We start from the raw sequence: 5,660 nt of genomic DNA on the forward strand, positions 1-5,660 counted from the left end.
CACATTCTACTTTGTGTGTCAATATTCTAGCATTAATCAAACGTTTCTCTTAGATGAGTTTGCTGATGAATTCCTAATGTAATCAAATTCCCTCAATCTACTAACATTGGGAAGGGGCCACCGCTGTACCTATCCCCGTTCACCAGAGGAGGGCGCTGCCATGTCTATTAACGCCTCCGATCTCGCCTCTCGATGGATCCAATTACGCGACATATACCGAATTACTTTAAATTAAGAGTTTAGACGTGCCATCAGCTGGAGAGATAAGGGCCCTGATGACAACAGCGTGGATAAATCCAGCAACCAATAGTTTCATCATTGGGGGCTTTGAAAGCAAATACACCTGGCTGGCTGAAAGAACTTTGAGATGACTAACAGATAGGCCTCCGTAGACCGGCTGATTGTTTGCTATCTATCATGTGTCATGAATTCGTTCTTGTAGGGGTTGTTTTGTATGACACACGGAGCAGGTCAGGGGTGAAGAATCGCTCAAGGCATGGCTACAGGAGGGCTATCAGTAGCCGCGTTTACATGGACACATCTATGCCGCATAGATTTCTATGCGGCATAGATCTGCCATGTAAACGCGGCTACTGGGTATTGGGGGTCAAACCAACAACCTCTACTCATGAAGCATCTCTTCTGTGCTGCAGGGTTGGTTCTGGGTTCAACAGTAGCAGTTCAAGATCGAAGGGCGTTTTTGGTTGTTGTTGAGATGTCATACATGAACGAGTCCCTTATCTATTATCGGTATTTCAGTGGTTTCGGGATTTCTAACAGCTATTCCAAGTAAAGCCTAGGCCTGTTCTTATTCTTGTCCCTTTTGTATTGCTATTTTTATCACTTTTTATTCATTCATATCAATCAACAGTTTTGTTGCTGCTGAAACACCTACATTGTTAATTTATGTTATTCTTAACTGTGGGAACGTTTTTTTCAAAACTTATTTTGGAATTATAGACGTAATAGGCCTAAGCCTTATTTTGCAAAGCAGCACACCCGTTCATGTATTCATCGTGTTTCGCATCAGAAGGACCTGAGGGATATCGACAAAAGTAAAAAAATAAATAAGAGAATCGGCACACCGGTAAAATTATTAATAAATAGGCACTCGATGACGTAATAGGCCAATTAGCGCTGCTGTGAACTTGGAACTTGGTGACATAAAGCCATCGACATGGTGACGAGTTCTCACTGCAGTGCCTCGAGCAGCTTTCTACCGTCTCCTGGTCCTCGAGCCGGTCCAGGGGAGATGCACGTCAAGTAAGTGAGTCTGGCCGTGCACACATGCAAGAGCGTTTCCCCTCTCAGCTATAAGGTAAAGCAATCGAGAACAAGCACACTGATTAGAAAACATCACGCGTACGCCGATAAAACGTGACGTTCTGCCTGCTAGTTCCGAGCGCGACCCCACATCCACACTACACCCCCCTTGAGAAACCCTCCAAGCCACGCCCCTGTGTAAGTCACACGTGACGTCGACGGAAACCGTGACTGCGGGCTTTTTTTCTACCACCGACACATATTGCTTTTAAAGGCGCTCGCTCACAGCCCAGTGGCTTCAGCTGCCAACGACCGATGCACCCGCTGCCGCTGACGCCGCCGCGCGCTCTGCTGTCCGTTAAATAGACCGACAACAACAAAGACAACGGCGCTCGTCCCGCGCGTGAGGGGCTGAATGTACGAGGTGAAGAGGTGAGTGACAGTACATGTTCATTTCGTTCGTGCATTTTTGAGAAGAAGAGTCGCACTCCTACGCTCTGGCGGAATAGCAAGCATCTCAGGTTGCGGCTGCAGGGGCGGGGGTAGCAGAGGGGGGTTGGGGGGGCGCTCGCTCCAGTAGTCTGCGCCGACTGCGCGAGTACAAAAACAATAACAGTCCGCTGCAGCGAAGCCGGCTTGCCTTTGAAGCTGTCGGAAACATAACCATAGCGGTGTTCATATCTATCTATACATATTATGTATCTGTCAATATATCTGTATGCCTTATTTTATGTTTCTCATAATTTCATTGGTGTCACTGTCAACGCCGATGTTGAGTAGAAGTTAAAGGGAAAATCGAGCGTGGGTGTCAGATAACAAGGCTCCGTGCGCCCACAAAGCTCCGAAGTGATGTTGGGCTTCAAGAGGTATCACAGGTTCTAATTAGGGGTGTCAGTCATTATGGAAGGTTCACCATAGATCGGGGGGGAATGGGGGTTCTAGGTGGCCTATGTTTGTGGTCCCACTTTCTCATTTTTTGAGTGCTCACATCCACTTGACACACTGCTGTCACAGGTGGATGTGATGCATGGTTTTGTGAACCTGCACAGTGCAGACTGCCAGTGCGGATGATGACAACTAACGTGGGGTCTTGTATAAATGGTGATGCTGTCAACTGCAGGCGAATTCTAGTTAATGTTGTCAAGTAGCCTGCCGCCTGCTAGCGCTCGAGGCGTCGCCGCAACAACGTTTTTGTGTGCGCGGCCTTGAGTGTGCGTCTGTTTTCTTCTAACTTGCATTGGAGTCAATATGGGAATCTGAAAAATAATATCTGAAATATTGTACATCCATGGTCTCACCTCGGTTGAGGCCAGGGATGCACAAGGTATATCAGACAGAAGTGTGTGTGTGTGTGTGTGTGTGTGTGTGTGTGTGTGTGTGTGTGTGTGTGTGTGTGTGTGTGTGTGTGTGTGTGTGTGTGTGTGTGTGTGTGTGTGTGTGTGTGTGTGTTCACTTGTAATATGATGGTAATATGATTGGCTGTCTTCTGGATACACTGTTTAAATGTCTTTAACGGTGTGCGTGTGTGTGTGTGTGTGTGTGTGTGTGTGTGTGCGTGTGTGCGTGTGTGTGTGTGTGTGTGTAGGTCTACAGTACCAGCGTCCGATTGTAACGTGGGCAATTTCTCGTCAACATTAATGAAGCTTTCAAGGCTTTTTGGTAAGTAACAGGAGAGGCCGATGGGAGTCACACACACTGTCCCTCTTTTGAAACCTATCAAAGAGTCAATAACAGAACGGCTGAGAGACAAAGTGAGAGATGAAGTCAGGGATGGAGTAAGAGTGTTTGCCTGACACAGATGAATTGAGTGAGAGTGTTTGAGTGAGAGTTATTGAGTGACACAGATGGAGTGAGATTGTTTGAGTGACACCGATTAATTGAGTGAGTGTTGAATTGAGAGACGGAGTGAGAGTTATTGAGAGACGCAGATGGAGTGAGAGTGTTTGAGTGACACAGATGGAGTGAGAGATGGAGGGAGAGTGTTTGAGTGACAAAGATGGAGTGAGAGATGGAGTGAGAGTGTTTGAGTGACACAGATGGAGTGAGAGATGGAGGGAGAGTGTTTGAGTGACAAAGATGGAGTGAGAGACGGAGTGGGAGTGATTGAGTGACACAGACGGAATGAGAGACGTAGTGAGAGACGTAGTGGTAAGATGGGTCAAGCAGTAAGTAGCATTATCCTTTTAGACAATGTCCTCTGTTATACAGTATTGCAGCTCAATATATTAGAATGACTATCGTAGCAAGTCAAGCAAGTTGAACCTCCTGAAACAATGCTCACACAACCTGTTTCTGAATCCCATTTCCCTTCTGGCTCTCCATTTGTGGTGAAATGCGTAGGGTGTCGGTTTCCCCCAGACAATGTCTTAGTCAAGGTTGTCAAAGAGGGGGGGGGGGGGGGGGGAATTTCAGGTTGAACGACTATTGTTTTTAACAGTATCACCGATGCATTATTTATCTTTAATTTTGTACCTGATGGAAGTATGTTTTCTTTCCCTACGTGAGTTTTGCACTTTGTTAATGCGGGGGCCTATTGTTGTTAAGGCCTTAACCATACAGTGCTTGGGGAAACACTGGTGTGTGTTTGTGTTTGGAGGGGTGTTTGTGGTGTGAACATCAGCTGCACACACGACTGCTTTTTTCACTTCAACTCCTTCCTCGCGTTGTCTTGTGTCTTGGTGGTCTGTGTCCGTCTCTTTCTACCTCTTCAGCAGTCTTTTCTTTCTCACTGTCTCTGTCTCTGTCTCTGTCTCTCTCTCTGTCTGTCTGTTGATCTCGCTCTCTCTGTGTTGGCCATGTCTCTCTGTTGAGGTCTAATGTGCAGAAGGACTTCTGAGACAGACAGACAGAAACACAAACAAACACACAGAGACGCCAGTCAAACACACGATACCACACACCGTCAGGCCCGGGGATCCCCTCCTTTAATGTTGCCGGAGAGATGTTTTCCCCCCACGTCCGTTTTAAACGTTATCACATTGTATTTTGATGATTTATGTTGCAGATTCAATATTTTTCGATATCGCAGAAGTTGGCACGGCAAGCAACAGCGTTGAATATAGCCTTTGTGCTAACCACATTTTATTTTCAATGAGCCGAATAATACTGTGTTTTTGACACAGACTGCTCATTGTTCAAACTCAACACAACCCTGTGTTATTAATGAAACCTTTTATTTAAAAAAATCAGACATGAACGAGAACAAACCCAAGTGGAGTTTCTTTCCACACAGGTCACCACTTGCAGGGTAGCAGTAACTGAGTTTTTACTGTTTAAATACGATTTTGGTTTATTTCATTACATTTTCAGGACCTATCACCTTTCTCAAATTTTCACCTAGAGACCCCATTCAAATTTAAAATATTCGGAATAGCTTGGAATCACGCGCCTCTTTTCAGATTTTTTTAAATATTTTATACTTTTTAAGATATTCTACTTTTAAAAAATTATCTTTTTATAATATGGGAGTCAATGGGAGACCTCTGGTACTTCCATCTGTTTAAGACGTAACTAAATCAATTTCCACCGTTTATCTTCGTTCAAACCATTTAAAAAATATGCACACTTGTATCTTCAATAATATCTAAACAGAATTTCGATATCATTTAAACTTTCTTCAGAATCACAGTTTTAGTTTCAAACCGTCATATTCTACAGTTGGTCCCATTGAAGCCATCTCTCTGCCCATACTGTCACTTAAATTACTTAAGACATCGTAACTCGGTCAAATTTCAACCGTCGACCTTCGTTCAAACCATTTAACAAATCTACGCACTTGTATCTTCACTCACTCACTCACTCACTCACTCACTCACTCACTCACTCACTCACTCACTCACTCACTCACTCACTCACTCACTCACTCACACAGTTCAATTTATTTTACATTTCTGCAATTTTAGCAATGCTTTGCGCTTTTCATTCAGCGGTAACTTTATTTGTAAATGGTGTGCATGTTTACATTGTTTACTCCATTTAGACTTTTGAACTTTTGTTCAAATCCCTTCACTGGATTTAAGACATTTAACGTTTCTTTATGTCTTAATCTATGTGGCTTCATCAAAAAATATTTCCACCCTCACTTTGTACTACAGCGCTCACCGCTTTTTCTGCAGGAAATGCATTTTCTAGTTAATGATTGGTCTCCCATTATATTCAAACCAGTAAACTCAATCAATTAATCAGAGTGCGGTCCGCACTATTTGGCCTGGGGTGTAATGTAAAGATCCCTCTCACAAACACACAGGCACGCAGCCAGAGCCAAGCCCTACTCCACATTTATAAACACAGCTGGTTCACCTCCAAAACCTCTCATTGGCTGTCTTGATGATCGACAGATTGTGTGTTTGATTTGCTTTCATACACAGCCCGTACATCTGCCTGGCACACGTACAGAC

General features: G+C 44.3%; 1 protein-coding gene across 2 annotated transcripts in view; it reads left to right on the top strand.

The window, feature by feature from the left end:
- Nucleotides 1–1,472: 1,472 nt before the first annotated feature.
- slc45a4a (solute carrier family 45 member 4a) overlaps nt 1,473–5,660 on the top strand; it is a 42,201-nt gene continuing 38,013 nt past the window's right edge. Inside the window, exons 1-2 of one of the 2 annotated variants that reach the window (XM_030348116.1) lie at nt 1,473–1,695; nt 2,849–2,922. The gene's annotated coding sequence lies outside the window, so the exon portion shown is untranslated. The remainder of the gene's footprint in view (nt 1,696–2,848; nt 2,923–5,660) is intronic. The other variant, XM_030348117.1, reaches the window with a different exon arrangement.

This window comes from Gadus morhua, chromosome 22, assembly GCF_902167405.1.
Source record: "Gadus morhua chromosome 22, gadMor3.0, whole genome shotgun sequence".
Lineage (NCBI taxonomy): Eukaryota > Metazoa > Chordata > Actinopteri > Gadiformes > Gadidae > Gadus > Gadus morhua.